This window comes from Helianthus annuus, chromosome 7 (genome assembly GCF_002127325.2).
Source record: "Helianthus annuus cultivar XRQ/B chromosome 7, HanXRQr2.0-SUNRISE, whole genome shotgun sequence".
NCBI classification, from domain to species: Eukaryota; Viridiplantae; Streptophyta; class Magnoliopsida; order Asterales; family Asteraceae; genus Helianthus; species Helianthus annuus.
The window spans coordinates 93610150-93632429 of NC_035439.2; positions in this window are offsets into that span (position 1 = coordinate 93610150).

Genomic DNA, 22280 nt, shown 5'->3' on the forward strand with positions numbered 1-22280 from the left:
TATTTAGCATTCCCGAGAGTATAATCAAATATCATGAAGCTCCCGGTTTGTTAAAAGGTCACTCAGAGGTAAGAATTTACATGTTGACGCTTTTAACCCTTCATTGCGCAAACTTTCAATTAATTACGCAAACGGCTATACTCGATCAACAAGTGGCTCATTTGTGAATTAAATATCGTAAGAGGTTATTTAGGAACTTATTTTAGGTATGATAACACTCCAGTCCTTTCATAATCAAAGTTTTCGATTTTTCGAAAAATTAGTCCCTTAATTTCCAGGTTTGACTTTATTATGGTTTATTACACGTGTCAATACATCATCGGTCGTGATTTTACGAGGTGTTACAAGCTCAAGTATCCTCACTTGTTCAAAACTTCCGAACCTAACCCTGATGCAACTAGTGAATTTCGGGACGAAATTCCCTTTCAAGTTGGGGATGATATGGTACCGGAGGAAAATCCACAGTCATCCTAACTCACCGTTTCATTTCTCCGAGACTGCTTATCAAATTTCAGGACGAAATTTCTTTTAAGTTGGGGATGATGTGATAACCCTCACTTTCAGTTTAACAATGTTACCTTATTTTGTCAATTCCTATCGAACTTAAATACCCATTCACGTTATTATCACGTATCTTAGCTAAATTTCTTTTATAATAATAATAACAACAACCAAATAAAGGCCGTTCACAGACTCTAACTTGAATGCGTAAACTATGACATTTCAAAGAGTACCAGATCACACGATAACCAAATACGAGCATATTAATGAATATAAGTTTAACTACATTTGATAACCAACGCAAACTGGGAAGGCTAATTAGCCACACATGAAAATTAAAATCCTAACTTTCTGAGAAAGTTGTTGTATTCGATTAGTTGGAGGGGGTTTGTGAAAGTCAAGATTTAAATTAATATATTTAAAACCCAACCCCACCTCCCATCGTCTCCCACACCAAAACCCTACAAAAAAAAGAAACCGCCGGCCGATCATCGCACACCGCCTTCTCTCCCTATGCTACGACGCATGTTGACGACGAAACGACCACCCAAGGCCACCACTGCAAACGGTAAGTACCTCCCACTCCGTAGTCTCTTATTAAAGTTTCGTTGTCTCGGTTTTGGTTCGACCTCGACTTATGGTCTTGCAAGAAATAGGTTTATACATGAAACTATTGTGAGTACTATGTGTGTTGGATATGATATAGCAGATTTACATGTGAGTGTAGGTATGCGCAACAAAACGGTGTTGGGAAGTATAAGCACGATCATAGCTTTTAACATGTGTATATTTTGATATGGAAAACTGTGATGTGCATGCTTTATGATACCTGAATAGGATTATATGAGATTGTTATGGAAACTGTAATAGAAGATGTATTTTATATGAAGTTGTGTTGGTTGTTAGTGTGAAATTATATGAACGGGCATGATCGGACGGGTTTATACGCGGGGAGAATACTTGAACTACGAATGTTACGGGTAATATCGTATGGGATACAAATGTATGTGATATGTGATATGTATATGAAACCGTTTTTCTTTTCGGTCTTATAAGTGTATGTATATGCAGTTCGTGAAGTCAATTTACTTACGAAACTTATTTATGACGATAAGTTTGTGACTAGGAGTAGGAGTATGATCTTAGGCGTGTATGCGGGTATGTGAGTAAGTTCGATTGGTACTCTTAACAATAATTACACAATGTCTCTATTTATTGAAGTTGTTTGATGTGATTATACATGTAGGATCTGAACTTAATTCCATCTTAGGTGTCCGAACTAAGGTTAGCATACCTACTTAATGTCTAAAAAGTGTGTATGGGAGTCCGACTTTATTCTCATGGGTTCGAGTTTAATAGACATAGGTATTTATCCGAGTTTGTGTAATAGTTCTGAGCCTACTTACACGCCTATATGTTATTCGAGAATGTATGTCGCTACCTGAATTTACATGTGTATCTGTGCTAAACATGCTTTGCATACATGCGTCCGAGTTTCTTAAATCATAATATTTGTTACCAACTAGAGAATCCACGGTATGGCACAACATGATGAAATATGTTAATCTGTTTACATAAACACTGAACACTAAGTCGTTTGGACACTCAGGGTATTGCAAACCCTACATGTATACTCACTTACATGATATTGTACCTTAGGTCGCGTGCAACGGACCTAACACTTAATGAATATTAGAAGTATATTATCAAACCGAGCAAACTAAGGTGAGTTCACTACTCTTTTTCAAGCATGTGTCCCAGGGAGGGACAACTGGTAAATACTCCAAGGAGGAATATTGGGTAATAGGTTTGACTGTATCGTTAAACCGGAATGTTGGATAATACACACACTCCTATCACCTTAAGTCCCATCTTCTACCGAAATGGTTGCCGGGGAGGCAACGGGGTTATTAGTTGATAGCGTTGTTAGGTTTGGCACCCTCACACCGTACCGGGGAGGACGACCGTGAACTAGTTACCTTAAATCATGACCAATGCTTTGATAGGGGCATTGGGGACGGGCAACAAACTGAAGCCATCTTGTACGGTATCGAGTTATTATCAACATTGTTTTTGGAATTGCTTTGAACTGAACTAAACATTTGGCAACTAAACATGTAACACGATTTTCAGTAAACAAAACTGTGAACTCGCCGGCGTTATGCTGATACACTTTTTCTGCATGCTTGTAGGCCTATAGGTACATCTATTTGGAACTTGCTGTCTGGAATGCTGGAGTGGTCATGGCTCGAGATACATGGGATCACGAGACAAGTCTAATGGCTTTCATACATTTGGATTATGAAAAACATAACTAATGTTTTATGCTTCCGCTGAACATGTTGAGTATAATAAACATTTTGTAACCCTTTATTTTAATGAATGAAAGTTTTATTTAAAATATTACTGTTAGTTCAATGTGATTGGTGGCCAGATCCTGGTACGTCACACGCCTCGCGGGGGTTTCCGCATGTGGTATTTTGGGGGTGTGACAAACTGCACCCGTTTCGAACTCAATGCCTTTGTGAACATGTTTGCCATTTGTAATTTGGTATCAATGTAATAAGGGTTTTATTTCTTTTGTTTCCACCCATTCTCTAACAATCAGAGTCGGAGCATGCTACCAAATTCATTCCCTTATCTTTGGAAGGAGAATGCCCAACCCTGGGGTGGCTTTCAAGTAACGCAATATCACACTCCAACTGATGGCGGAAACATCAGAGTGAGACAAAAATGAGATTGCAAGAGACTTCATAACGACTATTTAGGACAAGTATTTAATAAACAATATTTCATTTCATTACTAAGACAATATACATTGTTTTGAAACAAATACAACTAGTTAAATAAAGGAACAAAATACAACCACAAATACAAAAATTAAAGTGGGTTTCTAGTCATCCTACTAGATTTCGTTCATCGTCATCATCATCAATCTCTTGCAATACGTATTAAAGTACATGTCAACACATAAAGTATTGGCGAGCATACAAGTTTGAATACTAGCATAAGTATGAACGTTTTAAACAAATCCACATGGCATAATCGTAAACTAAGCCTTAACATAACAATACTAGCATGCAACTTATAATTACCAACCCAAAGTTTCCCGCTAGCGTAATCTTGTCGGAGCAACGACAAGACCGTTTTGTTTAACTTAACATGACCTCAAGAATACGGGCAGTGCGTTAATCCTATTGCGCTATACATGTTAAGTAAGTCTCGTACGAAGTTAATGACAGATATAAAGCAAATAAGTATTCTAGCATGTATGAGTTCTAGTATCACGTATCAAGCATGTTTGTTTGTGTCAAGCATGTTTGTAAGTGTATGTGTGAGTTTGATAAATTATACGTATGGCACCCAAGAGTGTTAAAAATAAAAAGGGGGTCATGTACACTCATGATTTTGCAAAGCTTTCTAATAACCGCGAATTGACGAGTTGATAAGAGTGGAAAACCGAAGTTACCCTACATTGGGGAAACGAAGGTGTATGAGTATTCGGAGTTTGTGGAGAGTTCGAATTCGGAATTAAGTATAAAAAGTATATGTACACGAAAATATATCTTGTCTAAATACTCGTTTGGACACTAAGGTTTTTATGTGTTTTAATGGGTCCTAACTTGCCCATTAGAATCACAAACGAGGAGTAAAGAACTAAGATAATATATCCTAAGTTCATAACATCTAACCATAATCCGGTTAGCATCATGAATTCGGCTAAATATATATTTTATATTATATAGTATAAGTCCATCATGTATAATCATGTATTGTCATGTAAATCAAGCATGGAGATAGAATGATTAGTATCCATTAAACCTCATTGTATGAATTCACCAAAGCACAAGGTCATCAACTTAGTTGATTACTCGGTTGGTCATGAATAAAAAAATCCTAACTAATTAGTTCGTCAAGTAGCCATTGATCTAAATCCTAACTAATTAGTTCGTCAAGTAGCCAAGTAAGATCAACCCAGGTGTTCCATACCCATCATGGTAAATGTTGGAGGTGCAACGGGGTTGTGTTACTTTGATTATTAGAAGTTATTTGGATGAATATAAACAAAAACAAGCAAGTGAGGTAGCGGAACAAGTTTGGAAAGCCCAAGCTTCCATGGTTCACACATTTAGACACATGCAAGACTCACCATATGAACAATGGAACCTTATCAAAACAGAAAGTTAAGGAGGTTATTAGGAAACTTTATTTTAAGTATTGAAGAAAATCACAATCAATTGGATATCTGAAGAGATAACAGTCCTGAAGATCACAACAAGAAGAAGAAGATCAGATAAGACAACTGAAATGCACATCATCTACTTCAAAGAATCACAAGTTGATCAAGAGCTGATTTGGATTATCAGAGAAGGTCATTTCTGATGGATCATATTTCTGATGAAATATCATCAGTTTCTGATGATTCTGATCATCAGACTTTCTGATGATTTGTTCACCAGAATTTCTGATGAAGTGGTTTATCAGAAATTCTGATGAATACCCCACTTGTCTAAAACCAAGCTCTATCCTGCCACCAATGACCGAAGCAACTGACATTATTGGATATCATGATTACAAAGGCAACTTGAACGTTGGATTTAATGAATATGTCAAATTGCTACTTTTTGCAGGACCTATTGCATGAATAAACTATTGTTTATTCATGTACCCAACCTTCTATAAATAGAAGGCTCAACCAGCAGAAGATAATTGAGTTTGAAGCTTAGCATTCATATACAAACACCCTAACTCCATTGCCCTTATCACCCACAGAATTCAAGATTCATTTGTATTAGATAATAATCTTACAATCACCTTGTAAACTATTTTGTTTCAAAGTGATATAAACTTGATAATTTTGTAGGTCTTGTTTCTGAAAGTCTGATTTCCATTTCCGCACATCTTTTTCACATCTACTGAAATCACTTGCCATATTACGTGAAAAGAAGTTGTTTAAGGCCATACTGGGTCCAACAATTGGTATCAGAGCAGATTGAATAAACTATTTTCAAACGATCAATCGCTCATCTTCTTTTCTCTAAATATGGTCAGCTTTCAATCCTAGAATAATGCTTTTAATATTGGTTCTATGTCTAAACCTCCGACTCTGGTCAGAGAGGAATACCCCAATGGAAAATCAGGATGGTCAATTTCCTAAATGGTCATGACCGAGCTCTATTTCAATCCATTGAAAGGGGTCCACATATACCAATGACTGATATACCAGCAGTTCCAGGAACTAACCAAACACCAGCAATCCCTGCCTCCCGTGCTCCCAAAAGTGAAATAAACTAGAGCGCGGAAGACAAGGATCTGGTGGCTGGGGATGAAAGGGCAAAGTCACTCGTAATAATGGCCATCCCCAATGACATATTTTCACAAGTTGATGCATGTGCATCAGCCAAGGAAATATGGGATCAGTTGGAAAATCTTTGTGAAGGAGGAGAAAGGATGAGAAGAAACAAGAGAACAAATAATGTTTCCTCATATGAGAGGTTTAAAAGTTTACTGTTGGATCGTTCCAGTGACCCTAAACAGTCAAGTTGAGTAGTTCATCATCATTTACAAAGGCGGAATCAATGCAAACAATGTCAAACAGCTTGTTCCTTTTCAATTCCTTTTCTATTACTAAAATCCTGAGCTTTTACACATTCAAATGACAAACGGACAGCACCTCGGCTCAGAACTAATGACCAGATTCTGCTTCAAATGACACAACACTACTCCTATTTATAACCTACCTGATTCCGCTTGAAACCTCCCCAAGCGAAACCTTTGATTTCGCTTCAAACAAACTCAAGCGAAATCACCATGTAATGTTCAAGCGGAATTACATCATTTCTGATTTCGCTTGAAATGACCAATGTCACTTTCAAGCGGAATCACCCACTAATTACACTTTCTTGATTTCTAAACCCTAATCTATCATATCTAGACATAAGACTCGATTAAGACGAAGTTAACAGACACTAGATGCACCAACAGACTCCGCCTTGGATGTTGATGAAGTCTTCGGCGTCGAGTCTTTAGTCTTTGTCTCTTTCCAATTTGTCTTGACTTTGTAAAATCTCTCTTCAATCTTCTATCTTCAAACTCCCCTTTGACTGTTGATCCAAAATTCTGACTCCCCCTTTCGGTATGCTAGGACTCGAATTTCTGGTTCAAACTTTAACATTTTATTGCCATGGGGATGTTGAATCCTGTTTCCTGTTTCTCAAACATATAACATTACAATCTATACGAACTTAAAAAAATTATCAACTGTTCATCAGTTTTAGAAATCCACTTAAGTATTTAGGTCCAAGTTAATGATCCTGATTACTTCATTTATCTACCAAGTCCAACTTAATGACCTTGGTTGATCTGTGACAAAACAAACTGATTTTTGTTCAATTTTTTTCAATCATTTTCCGAAAATTACAAGTTTCAAGTTAATGAACTTGTTTTGACTTTCCAATTTCTCAAGTTTAAAATATATAAAGCTCCCAACTCATCATCCAGCTAGAATCTTTCTGCATCTGCTCCAACATTCTGAATCTGAAGATCAACTCTCCACTTTTGTTTGTCGGAAAATAAATCAGAAATGAAAAATCTTTTTGGATTTTCAATAAAGTTTCTAAACTAGAAAATGAATTACAGAAACTTAAATGCAGAATGTAAAGAAAGTAAACTATTTACAAACATATTTTTGGTGAGCATGTCAGGGAATCATATCAGCTATCAGACAAGTCACGAATACTGTTAAGCTTTAATTTCATACTCAGAATTAAACAATTCACTTAGATTGTCGATATGTTGATCCACTTAAATTCTCACACAATTTTCAATCTGTTCAGGATACGAATTAGGTGAATTAAGAACTTAAACTCATTCATGTGTCCCACCTCTTGAATATACTCCCGTATCCAGATCCCAATATTCAGTCTTACAGGTGAGTATACCACAGATGATATCTGTAAGGGGTTAGATGCGAAACCGTGAGAGCTCAGGTCAGAACTTCCGTTCAGCAGAGAGATGACGGTTCGACTTTCGGTGTGTCCCCTTTAGAGGATCTTTTTTTACAACAGCACACGATTATCATTTTGCAATGTTTCATTGTTTTTTATGCTGAGGGTGGTGCTATGTTTCAAGCAATGCGGAAAGTATTATTCGGGGACTAGGTCAGAACTTCCATTCAGCAGAAGTCCCGGAATAATACCCCAGATATCACTGAGTATAAAGACCTAATATTTCAGAAAGGGGGATCTTTCAAACGAGATTTCAGGGGTTACCTATATATCCAAGTAGTGTTCCCCACGAAATAAGCAAGTTTGAATTTTTATATGTTTATGTCACACCCCGATTTCCACGTGTCTCACCGGTGGGCCCGGTGGGGGATTACCGTGACGATGTTGGCAACAATATAGTCAAACCACACAATTATATGATGCACAGCGGAAGCATAATTTAAATATATAATTTCAACCTCTGATCGTAATATCAAAATGTATTACAGGGGTTGAATATATCCACAGCGGATTGTAAATAAAGGTAAAGTAATGTTCCATCAGATACTGCAATCAAGCTTGCGAGGCTTATCCCGACGCTAGGGAGCTAATACCAGCCAATTACGTTTAGGTACCTGCACTTAATCTTTTTGGGGAAAATACGTCAGTTTACACTGGTAAATACATTCAACTGACACATTTGAAAATGTTTATTAAAATTGATTTGAATGCACAAGGCACAAACTCTTTTATAACTTGGGAAAATTCATAATGATCTTGTGAACGTTTTACATGTTCTTTTATGCGTTCAGTAGCCCGGGTCGTGCCGGGTTAAAGATTTATAGACACACCACGTTTGCGTAAAACCGTAGTATAAAAACCAACGGCTACGTCTTTTAATTTTAGTGTCGACACTTTATACCGGGTGTACGCCTACACCGGGATGTCGATGGTCGTGGCCATTTCGTAAAATGATGCCGAGGATATCCGGGACAACGGTCATTAAACCCCCCAAAGGCTTATAAGCAACAAAACTGTTTAAATGAGCCGATCATATTTAATCAATTAACCACCTAAGCGATGGAATTATATAATGCTCAATCAAGCGGTATTAATATACCGTAACCCAAGCCCATATAGGGGAAATAAGTCAAAAGTATTTACCTTTGCAAGTATAAATCCTTAATTAAGATCAAGTCACCTATAGCTTTTACTGGGGCTCCTAATCTGGAACGAAGGTTTTAATTAACCTCTTAGAATCCTAACGGTCCTTGTATTAGCCGTAGCTTAAACCGGTTGATTCCGATATATAGATATGGTTAATTCGCACGAAAAGGCGAAAACCGAGAATGGAGTATGATTTGGACCCAACAAGTTCAGAGACTTGTTTTATATGGGTTATAGTTCATACTCTGGATTTTGGGGTTCAAATAGTATACTTTGACCCATATCGGCTATTGCACGAAAACTAGTTCCGTGGGCCGTACCGTGTGCGCAAATAGGCGAAACGGTTAACCATAAGAGTCGTACGCTTATTTCCTAAGTCAATATGCCTTAAAAGTATTTTGGTATCAGTAGGATACCTTCCGTAATGCCCGTAATGAGTTTAAGTTTATATTATGCCCCGTAGGGGCTTTTCGGTCATTTTAAAGACTTTAAAAGGGATTTTCGAGTTCTACAGGGAATCTGAGTTTCCCGAACAGCTTATAAAGCTTAAAATACTTTATTTATTATTTAAAACCAGTGGCAATTGGAATCGGGTCAAAAGACCTTGTAGAACTCTCGTTTTGGCCAAAAAGGGCATATTCGGTATTTACCGAACCGTAGCCATAACCGCAGGTTATGAGCAAGGTAAAAATTATTAAAAATCTTTAAAATTCCCAAAATATTATTTTACCACAGTGGGTAAAAGTTTTGGTGACGAAAACTTGGGTTAGATGGGCGTTATGCTAATTGCGCCGTTAATTACAAAACTTTCTTAAAAGTGCGCCTTTTAGCATAACTCTCATTCTAGACTTCGGATTGACGTGAAACTTTAGGGACATGCTTATAATTTAATAAGCAAGGTTTTGGTCCGTTCACGTGTCCGAAATACTCGTTTTAATTTTAAAAGGCCGTTACGGTCAACTTTTAGGCGAATGACGGAAATACGTAAAAGACTCGGATAACTCATGAACCGACCACAGAGGTTTATACCAACATGTGACCTGGTCCTAAGAGAGTCCTAAGGTATATTTATACCTCACTAAAACGGGTCAGAACTGAAGTCAAAGCAAAAGTCAAACTTTTGCGACTTTCGGCTCCGAACCGGTTCTATATAGCAAATGATCGATTCAAACGAGCGCAAACATGTTTATATACTTATTATCATGTTTTATGATTATCAAAACAGGTTCCATAACATATATCTTACAGATTATGCATAAATCGCCAAAATAGCTTTCTGTTGACTTTTTAACCGCACGTTTGACTCGATATTTGACATAGTTAGAGTGGTGATCAGGGGGAACCATTTTAGAGGTTTAATACCCACATAAATACCAACTCATAACTACTTTTGGTTCGTCATAAGACTGAACCATCACTGAGTTATTTTAAAGTCAAACCATACTTACGACGGTTTGGTTTTTAGCTAAATACTAAGCATAAACTGAAGTATGAATGATCAAGGCAACTTACAGAAGTTAGGACTTGAATATGGAGCAGAGAAGAACACTTGGGAGCACTTAGAATGATCAGATGGAAGTTGTTTGAGTTATGTGAATGTTGTAACTACAACATGGCTATTTATAGCCAAATGCCAAGCCATATTGATCATTGCAAGCACTACTATCAGACCAGAGGTGATGGTAGGTGTCCCCTAAGTGTTATGGGTTGAGCATAGGGTGCCCATGCCCCATAATTATGTGCATGATCGTTCACAAGCTCCAAAAGTCAAGAAAACACAATTTTTCTGCATCTGGGCACTTTACGCGGCCCGCATGGGAGTTCCATGCCATTTTAACGCGGGTCGCCTAAAGTTCAAAAATCAGACGCGAAATAGAGGAGGCTCGCGGCCCGCCTCAACTTATGTCTAAACCTTACGCGGGTCGCCTAAGGTTAAAATTTCAGGATTTTTAAATCTTTTTGTAATTATTACAGAATCTGGCCATTAATAACGAAATCTTTCGTAATGATTCGCCTGACCTTTCGGTTTTGAAGGGGTAACTTTGCGGTTTGGCCCTCGGTTATTTACCGATAGGGGCCTCGTGTTAATTACCCGCATTATTAAGTCTCCAGTTTATTTATTAATTATTTTGGAAAGCCTTAACTTTCACTGTTGACGCTTTTAACCCTTCTTTTATGAATTTGATCGTAACTTTCTCGTTTCATAACGAAACTTCGCGAAATTCATATATATTATTTTAGTGAGGGTATAATACCGTTACAAAGTCTTTGGAACGTTAAAGGGTCACTCAGAGGTATTATTAAACATGTTGACACAGTTAACCCCTGTAGTTTGTAATCTCTCACTTTCATCCGCGTTTTGTTTTTGTACGATCTATAATTTACTCGTTTGAAGGTTTAAGCATTATTTAGGGATACTATACAGTATATTTACCCTTGTTGACATTTATAACCCTCGAAATTATATACTTTCAAGGTTTGTCAATATTAGTCCTTTATTTATTATAGATGCCACGTGTAAACAAATGACACGTGTTAACACATCATTGGACACAAAAATTCGAGGTGTTACATCCTCACCCCCTTAAAATAAATCTCGACCCGAGATTTACTCAAATAAATAGGGGTATTTTTCTTTCATTGTAGCTTCGACTTCCCACGTATATTCAGGACCTCTACGAGCATCCCATTTGACCTTAACAATCGGTACGTGCTTTCTGCGAAGCTTCTTCACCTGTCGATCTTCAATTGACAAAGGCTTTTCTATGAACTTTAAGCTCTCATCTATATGCACATCTGTGTGTGGGATCACCAACGATTCGTCGGCGAAGCACTTCTTGAGATTGCAGATGTGGAACACATTGTGAATTCCATTGAGCTCTTCAGGCAAGTTTAGTTTATAGGCAACTGATCCGACTCGTTCAATGACCTCAAAAGGCCCTATGTATCTTGGACTCAGCTTGCCCTTCTTGCCGAAGCGCATCACCCCCTTCCAGGGTGACACCTTAAGTAATACTTTTTCACCCACTTCAAAGTGAAAATCCTTACGCTTTGGATCAGCGTAGCTCTTCTGCCTATCGCGGGCAGCCTTGAGACGTTCCCGGATCTGGACAATCTTGTCCGTTGTCTGGAAAACAATCTCTGGTCCCGACAATTGGACCTCTCCTACTTCCGCCCAACAAACAGGCGATCTGCATTTCCTACCATATAATGCCTCAAAAGGCGCAGCCTTTATGCTGGTGTGGTAGCTATTATTGTAGGAGAATTCGATCAGGGGTAGGTTTTTATCCCAGTTACCACCTAAATCGATCGCACATGCACGAAGCATGTCTTCTAGCGTTTGGATAGTACGCTCACTTTGACCGTCCGTCTGTGGATGGTAAGCCGTACTAAAGTTCAATCGCGTGCCCAAAGATTGCTGGAAACTTTTCCAGAAATGAGATGTGTATCTAGTATCCCTGTCGGATATAATAGACACAGGTATGCCGTGTAAGGCTACAATCTTATCAACATATAGTTGGGCTAACATATCGGAGCTATACGTCTCCTTGATGGGTAGAAAATGAGCTGATTTAGTCAGCCTATCGACTATGACCCATATTGTATCGTTTCCTTTCCTGGTTTTGGGTAACTTGGTTATGAAATCCATAGTTACGCATTCCCACTTCCACTCGGGAAGTTCAGGCTGTTGTAGCAAGCCAGACGGCTTTTGGTGCTCGGCTTTGACTTGAGCACAAGTCAAGCACTTTGCTACATGGGCGGCTACAGACTTTTTCAAGCCTATCCACCAATAATTTGCCTTTAAGTCTTGGTACATTTTATCAGCACCAGGATGGACCGAGTATTTGGAACTATGGGCTTCCTGGAGAACAACATCTCGTAGTCCTCCATATATTGGAACCCATATACGTCCGTTCAGTCTAAGAATTCCATCCTTGCTAAGAGTCAACTGCTCCTCAGTTACTCCCAGCTTTTCATTAGGATAATTAGCTTCCAACACAGCCTCACGCTGCGCAGCTAATATCCTTTCCATCAAATTATTCTTAACCTCAATGCTCTTGGCATTGATTCGAATGGGTTTTACCCTTTCTTTCCTGCTCAATGCATCGGCGACTACATTCGCCTTGCCGGGATGGTACCTGATTTCGCAGTCATAATCATTCAGGGTTTCCATCCATCGGCGCTGTCTCATGTTCAACTCCTTCTGGTTGAACAGGTGCTGGAGGCTTTTGTGATCAGAATAAATCACAAATTTAATACCATAAAGGTAGTGCCTCCATAACTTAAGTGCAAATACAACGGCACCCAACTCCAAATCATGGGTGGTGTAATTCTTTTCATGCACCTTTAATTGCCTTGAAGCATAGGCAATCACCTTGCCCTTCTGCATAAGAACACATCCCATGCCTGTGTGTGATGCATCGCAGTAAACTACGAATTCATCTGTACCCTCAGGTAAGGTCAACACAGGTGCGTTGCTTAGCTTCTGCTTCAGTATTTCAAAGGACTCTTGCTGTTTCGGGCCCCAAATGTACTTTTCTTTCTTCTTGGTCAAGGAAGTCAAGGGCGCAGCAATCCTTGAAAAATTTTCAATAAACCTCCGGTAGTATCCTGCTAAACCCAGGAAGCTACGGATCTCGGTAGGCGTCTTTGGCTCCTGCCAGTTCATGACCGCCTCTACCTTAGCGGGATCCACTTGGATACCACGCTCACTCACAACGTGTCCTAAAAACTGAACTTCTCGTAGCCAGAATTCACATTTCGAGAATTTGGCGTAGAGTTTCTCACGCTGTAGTAATTCGAGAATGCAACGGAGGTGCTTCTCGTGGTCAGCTTGATTCTTGGAATAGATAAGGATATCGTCGATGAAGACTATGACGAATTTATCTAGATACGGCTTGCACACGCGATTCATGAGATCCATGAACGCAGCCGGTGCATTTGTGAGCCCAAAAGGCATCACTAGGAACTCGTAATGACCATAGCGAGTCCTAAATGCAGTCTTGTGTACATCTTCATCTCTGACCCTCAGTTGATGATAACCCGACCTTAAGTCGATTTTGGAGAAGTAGCTTGCTCCTTGCAGTTGATCGAATAGATCATCGATCCTTGGTAAAGGATATCTATTCTTTATGGTGACTTTGTTCAGCTCACGGTAATCAATGCACAACCGCATTGATCCGTCCTTCTTCTTTACAAACAGGACAGGAGCTCCCCAGGGAGATGAACTAGGTCTGATAAAACCTTTCGCCAGCAGTTCATCCAACTGGGTCCTTAGTTCTTTCATTTCCGTTGGCGCTAATCTGTAAGGTGCTCTTGGCTATCGGAGCTGCTCCAGGAATGATGTCAATTCTGAACTCCACTTGTCTATCTGGTGGCAAACCAGGTAGTTCTTCAGGAAAAACCTCGGGGTATTCAGAAATGACAGGAAGATCCTCGATCTTCGGCTTTGGTTCTTCAATTATCACTTGAGCCATGTAAATTACACAGCCTCTGTTCAAACACCTTGAAGCTTTCAGCATAGATACGTCTTCGGGCAATCCGTAATGCGTATCCCCTCGAATGGTAAGAGATTCACCACTCGGAGTCTTTAAAACTATTTGCCGCTTGCCGCAAATGATTTGGGCCTGGTTATGGGATAACCAGTCCATGCCTAGCACGATGTCAAAACCCGCAAGTTTGAAAGGAAGTAGAGATAAGGGAAAAGAATGGTTCCTAATGGACATTTCACATCCTTCTAGAACAGTAGAGACGGTTTCTATCGTGCCGTCCGCTAACTCTACTTCGTATTTCATGTCTAGGGTTTTGATTGGCATATTTAGTAGTTGGCAAAATTTCTGGTCTACAAAGGACTTGTCAGCGCCAGAATCGAACAGTACTCTTGCAAATATATTATTTACGAGAAAAGTACCTGTAAGCACATTGTCGTCCTTGACCGCTTCCTTTGCATCCAAGCGAAAAACTCTCGCATTTGTCTTCTTAGTCTCCTCTGCCTTCTTGGCATACTTCGGGCAATTACTCTTTATGTGCCCCTTTTCATTACAATTATAGCAGGTTGCGTCCTTTATCTTTTTGCACTCCACTGTCTTATGCTCCTTGGACTTGCATAGCCCACAGGGTGGAGTCCTTTGTTGCGACTGTGAACCAGACGCAAACCTACACTTCCCGGAGTGAGGTTTCTTGCAGACCTTGCAGTAGGGTCTTCCATCAGCTTGCCCCTCCTTTCTTTGCCTCCGACCCTCTCTTGCCCTCACCGTTTCCACGGTGCTTTTTACCGGACTTTCGTGAGGTATCATCCTCACGTTTTCGCTTTTCAGCCTCCTTGCTCCTTTGTGCCCTCAGACGGACAGCATCAAGTGTAAGAGACAAGGAGAGGTCAGTAACTGACCTGAAGGTCGTCGGCCTAGAGGCCTTTACGCTGGCCTTGATCGCCGGCTCTAAGCCCCCAATGAAACGGGCAATCCTTCTAGGTTCTGGTGTCACAAGATATGGCACCAGGCGTGACATAGTGTTAAAACTTGTCAGATATGCTTGACAATCCAGGTTTGTCATCACTAGTGAGACAAAATCAGCCTCAATCTTCTCAACCTCGTGCTGAGGGCAGTAGTTTTCTTTTATGAGGGTAATAAACTCCCCCCATGACATTTTGTACAAGGCAGACTTACCTGAAGCCTGCACCAGAGCTCTCCACCATGCCAGGGCCTCGCCCTTGAATGACTGGGACACAAACTTAACCACGTCCCTCTCAGCGCACCCGCTGATGTCCACAATCGTGTCCATCTCGTCCAGCCAGGTGATACAATCAACCGCACCTTTTTCCCCTGTAAATTCACGGGGCTTGCATGATACAAAGTATTTGTAGGTGCAACCCTTAGCACTGGACGCATCGGTATATTCTCTATCGCGGTGAACGCTGTGCTCAGTAGACGAGTGCTTGTCGTCATCTCTCTTGGGTTCAGAGGGTGGTTTGGAGTGTGTCTTTGGTTTAGAGGGTGGTTTTGACACAGATCTACCTTGAGACCCAGTATTTTGACGATCAATAGCTGCCTGGACAGCATTGTTGATCAGAGCCTTTAGTTGTGCGCCTGTCAAATGTACTGACGCATTGTCATAGTCATCTTCATTCGTGTGGCTGTTCTCTCCATTGGGATCCGCCATTGTAACTTGAATCTGTTACAGAAGATAACAAAATTTTAATTTAGGAGATTATTATATGATTGTCTTTTATGACAATTTGTCAACCATGGTACAGAGACCATATCTGGTTAACTTATTATTTCATTATATATTAGGATCTGAATATCTCCTATTTTAACTATATAAATAGTATTGGCGGCATAAAGCCTAATCATGATGATGTTTTATAATGTTAGCCGAGATTTCAGAGAATCCAAGGCATAGAGAGTTGAACCGTAGTTCTTTTATCTCTTTCTGACAGAGAGTCATAGACTACTACTGCCTTTTGTCTTATAAGACAATTATTATGGCCCATAGGCACTACACCTCTAATGGATGTCTTAATATGGTTGGCCCGTAGGCACTACATCACTAATGGATGTTTTGATAATTCTGGCCCGTAGGCACTGTATCACTAATGGATGTTTTTATAATATTGGCCCGTAGGCACTGCATCACTAAATGGATGTCTTTATAATACTGGCCCGTAGGCATTGCATCACTAAATGGATGTCTTTATAGTACTGGCCCGTAGGCATTGCATCACTAAATGGATGTCTTTATAATATTGATCACCTTCATTGGTGATTTAACCCACGATCTATATATCATTTAGTTGGGTTTTGAAATCCTCAAAGGATTGTTGTATAAGAATGACGTGCGTGATTATAACGAATCACATCTGCCATGAATGTTAACATGAGTACAGAGGTTAACAGGGAATCAGAATCCTTTCAGCTAGGTCGTACCATCTTGACTGATCTTAAAAGACCCCAAGCTAGGTTTCACCCCCTTAAGATTCCTTATTAGGCAGATCAATATAAAAGGAATGGTTTTGATTTATTTTTATATCTATTAAAACAAAACTCATAACATACATTCCAAAATCTCAAATACAATTACATATTGCCCTAAACGGGTCTTTCAAATAATACATACCTCCAGAGAGGTTTTAAAATAAGTGACAAGTCCACGCAGGGACTAATACAAGATAGGTGTCCATGCAAGGACTAAATATAAGTCCACGTAGGGACTGAAATACGATAAGTTGTCCACGCAGGGACTTATTTCAAAGTAGAAATTACAGTAGTACTACTATTAAGGGCTAATGGTCACGTTTCTTCTTTTTGCCCTTTAGTAGGTTCGCCAAGCCCTTGAGAAATCCTCGGTGGCTTTTCTTTTCTTCCTCGAACTCTCTCTCCACACGATCTAGTCGATGGAGTATTTCTTCCTGTTCAGGAGGAGAAAATCGTGGTTGTGGCGCTTGATGTGGAACTGGAGGTCTGGGAGGTATTGGATACCCATGAGCTGAGTAGTCCGGTGGTCCCATGTTTCCATGTGCTCCGTCAGGGTAGCGCGCATTATATCTTGCCGACACCACATAGGGGTCGCGCTCATAGCCGTAGTTGTATTGTGCTTGTGACGGTTCGAACGGGTTGCAAGCCGTTGGACCTGTGTAAGCTGGTATGGGTTGGTCATACCCAAATGGTGGCGAATTTCGTGCAGTAGGTGCGGAGTTCGCTTCTTGTATAGGACTTGAAGGTCCTTCTTCTTGTAGCGGCGGATAGTGGCTGCTACTTGAGTGTCGAGGAGTGCTGAAGTGGTTACCCCCTCCTCCTCGTGTAGACATACGAGCATTGGTCCTCCTACGCCTCGGCGGATCAGGTATTACTGGTTGTGCCGGTGGCGGAGGTGGTGGCGTAACTGCCTCAAAGCGTGAATCCTCAGAGGGATCCTGTGGATGTCTCGGTTGTTGTGTCTGATGAGATGGTGTGTTGTACCACTCATGTCGGTCAAACAAGGCCATAAAGCTGTCTGGGCCTTGATACTGCGGACCATGATATGAAGATCCATCAGATACTTCTATCGGATGCGTGGGCGTACCACGAGCTGGTTCAGTTGGATCCTCATCTTCCTCCATGGGATCTTCAGAAAAATGGTCTTGTGGCCCTAGTGGAACAAAACCTGAAGGTTCCTGTATGTAGTCAGCCGGATTAAACTGAGCTACGTAGTATGGACTAGGGTCGTCGTAGTTTCGGTGCGATACCGAACGTTGTAGAGGTATGAAGGAAGGTTGTGGGTTGTTGGGATTATTTTCTGAATCTGGTCCAAAGGAGTGCCGGTAAGATGGCGTCGAGCTGTGCGAAGTGGAATGCCTCGCTGGTTCGTAAAGATCTCTTCGTCGTTGTGGCTCTTCGCTTCGTGTCATCGAAGGATGTCTTGTACCAGATGGTCCAGCTTCTTGATCGTGATGTGTCACGATTTCTCCTCGGCCTCTTCTTCCCCTTCCTCTTCCTCGGAATATAACAGGTGGCATTTTCCTGCTCCAAAACTTATTAAAAATCAAATCGAAAAATAAAGACAAAAAGGAGTATTAATCCGAATTTGTCCTAAGTTCTTGTCTAGACTCAAGTATGTGCAATTGTGTCACTGAGATTAAACACAATAGGATAGTGTTTAATTCACTCAATGTTGGCTCTGATACCAACCTGTCACACCCCGATTTCCACGTGTCTCACCGGTGGGCCCGGTGGGGGATTACCGTGACGATGTTGGCAACAATATAGTCAAACCACACAATTATATGATGCACAGCGGAAGCATAATTTAAATATATAATTTCAACCTCTGATCGTAATATCAAAATGTATTACAGGGGTTGAATATATCCACAGCGGATTGTAAATAAAGGTAAAGTAATGTTCCATCAGATACTGCAATCAAGCTTGCGAGGCTTATCCCGACGCTAGGGAGCTAATACCAGCCAATTACGTTTAGGTACCTGCACTTAATCTTTTTGGGGAAAATACGTCAGTTTACACTGGTAAATACATTCAACTGACACATTTGAAAATGTTTATTAAAATTGATTTGAATGCACAAGGCACAAACTCTTTTATAACTTGGGAAAATTCATAATGATCTTGTGAACGTTTTACATGTTCTTTTATGCGTTCAGTAGCCCGGGTCGTGCCGGGTTAAAGATTTATAGACACACCACGTTTGCGTAAAACCGTAGTATAAAAACCAACGGCTACGTCTTTTAATTTTAGTGTCGACACTTTATACCGGGTGTACGCCTACACCGGGATGTCGATGGTCGTGGCCATTTCGTAAAATGATGCCGAGGATATCCGGGACAACGGTCATTAAACCCCCCAAAGGCTTATAAGCAACAAAACTGTTTAAATGAGCCGATCATATTTAATCAATTAACCACCTAAGCGATGGAATTATATAATGCTCAATCAAGCGGTATTAATATACCGTAACCCAAGCCCATATAGGGGAAATAAGTCAAAAGTATTTACCTTTGCAAGTATAAATCCTTAATTAAGATCAAGTCACCTATAGCTTTTACTGGGGCTCCTAATCTGGAACGAAGGTTTTAATTAACCTCTTAGAATCCTAACGGTCCTTGTATTAGCCGTAGCTTAAACCGGTTGATTCCGATATATAGATATGGTTAATTCGCACGAAAAGGCGAAAACCGAGAATGGAGTATGATTTGGACCCAACAAGTTCAGAGACTTGTTTTATATGGGTTATAGTTCATACTCTGGATTTTGGGGTTCAAATAGTATACTTTGACCCATATCGGCTATTGCACGAAAACTAGTTCCGTGGGCCGTACCGTGTGCGCAAATAGGCGAAACGGTTAACCATAAGAGTCGTACGCTTATTTCCTAAGTCAATATGCCTTAAAAGTATTTTGGTATCAGTAGGATACCTTCCGTAATGCCCGTAATGAGTTTAAGTTTATATTATGCCCCGTAGGGGCTTTTCGGTCATTTTAAAGACTTTAAAAGGGATTTTCGAGTTCTACAGGGAATCTGAGTTTCCCGAACAGCTTATAAAGCTTAAAATACTTTATTTATTATTTAAAACCAGTGGCAATTGGAATCGGGTCAAAAGACCTTGTAGAACTCTCGTTTTGGCCAAAAAGGGCATATTCGGTATTTACCGAACCGTAGCCATAACCGCAGGTTATGAGCAAGGTAAAAATTATTAAAAATCTTTAAAATTCCCAAAATATTATTTTACCACAGTGGGTAAAAGTTTTGGTGACGAAAACTTGGGTTAGATGGGCGTTATGCTAATTGCGCCGTTAATTACAAAACTTTCTTAAAAGTGCGCCTTTTAGCATAACTCTCATTCTAGACTTCGGATTGACGTGAAACTTTAGGGACATGCTTATAATTTAATAAGCAAGGTTTTGGTCCGTTCACGTGTCCGAAATACTCGTTTTAATTTTAAAAGGCCGTTACGGTCAACTTTTAGGCGAATGACGGAAATACGTAAAAGACTCGGATAACTCATGAACCGACCACAGAGGTTTATACCAACATGTGACCTGGTCCTAAGAGAGTCCTAAGGTATATTTATACCTCACTAAAACGGGTCAGAACTGAAGTCAAAGCAAAAGTCAAACTTTTGCGACTTTCGGCTCCGAACCGGTTCTATATAGCAAATGATCGATTCAAACGAGCGCAAACATGTTTATATACTTATTATCATGTTTTATGATTATCAAAACAGGTTCCATAACATATATCTTACAGATTATGCATAAATCGCCAAAATAGCTTTCTGTTGACTTTTTAACCGCACGTTTGACTCGATATTTGACATAGTTAGAGTGGTGATCAGGGGGAACCATTTTAGAGGTTTAATACCCACATAAATACCAACTCATAACTACTTTTGGTTCGTCATAAGACTGAACCATCACTGAGTTATTTTAAAGTCAAACCATACTTACGACGGTTTGGTTTTTAGCTAAATACTAAGCATAAACTGAAGTATGAATGATCAAGGCAACTTACAGAAGTTAGGACTTGAATATGGAGCAGAGAAGAACACTTGGGAGCACTTAGAATGATCAGATGGAAGTTGTTTGAGTTATGTGAATGTTGTAACTACAACATGGCTATTTATAGCCAAATGCCAAGCCATATTGATCATTGCAAGCACTACTATCAGACCAGAGGTGATGGTAGGTGTCCCCTAAGTGTTATGGGTTGAGCATAGGGTGCCCATGCCCCATAATTATGTGCATGATCGTTCACAAGCTCCAAAAGTCAAGAAAACACAATTTTTCTGCATCTGGGCACTTTACGCGGCCCGCATGGGAGTTCCATGCCATTTTAACGCGGGTCGCCTAAAGTTCAAAAATCAGACGCGAAATAGAGGAGGCTCGCGGCCCGCCTCAACTTATGTCTAAACCTTACGCGGGTCGCCTAAGGTTAAAATTTCAGGATTTTTAAATCTTTTTGTAATTATTACAGAATCTGGCCATTAATAACGAAATCTTTCGTAATGATTCGCCTGACCTTTCGGTTTTGAAGGGGTAACTTTGCGGTTTGGCCCTCGGTTATTTACCGATAGGGGCCTCGTGTTAATTACCCGCATTATTAAGTCTCCAGTTTATTTATTAATTATTTTGGAAAGCCTTAACTTTCACTGTTGACGCTTTTAACCCTTCTTTTATGAATTTGATCGTAACTTTCTCGTTTCATAACGAAACTTCGCGAAATTCATATATATTATTTTAGTGAGGGTATAATACCGTTACAAAGTCTTTGGAACGTTAAAGGGTCACTCAGAGGTATTATTAAACATGTTGACACAGTTAACCCCTGTAGTTTGTAATCTCTCACTTTCATCCGCGTTTTGTTTTTGTACGATCTATAATTTACTCGTTTGAAGGTTTAAGCATTATTTAGGGATACTATACAGTATATTTACCCTTGTTGACATTTATAACCCTCGAAATTATATACTTTCAAGGTTTGTCAATATTAGTCCTTTATTTATTATAGATGCCACGTGTAAACAAATGACACGTGTTAACACATCATTGGACACAAAAATTCGAGGTGTTACAGTTTATATCCCGAACAAACCTACTAAATGTGTAAAAACCTATCGACACATCATCAGCGAGACTGTTTAACGCTTTTAAACTTTACAAATCTTTAGCGTACCGTAACTGTCAAGCCGATGTACTATCATTTTCCCTTTTTACACAAGCTCTTTTTCAGTTTTCTATTGTTTTTGGATTTTGAAATTTTCTCATGTTTTTGGATTTTTGAATTTTTTTTACTGTTTTTGTATTTCTGAAAATATATCTACTCCCCCTAAATACCAAAACAAGTAAAAAATCGATAAACTATTGCAGATTGTTTCTCAACATCATCATCTACAACAGTACCTTCATCAACGCCAATAATCCCATCCGTCACCGAGAAAAGCATCATATCATTCAGTTTTAAAAGATATTTAAACCGAGTTTTATCAAAAGCTTTGGTATGTAAATCAGCTTTCTGATTGTCAGTGTAGATTTTCTCAATTCATATCAACTTCTTCTCGAAACAATCTCGAATGAAGTGATGACGAATTTCTATGTGTTTAGTTTTAGCGGGATGTACTGGATTTTTCGTTATATTT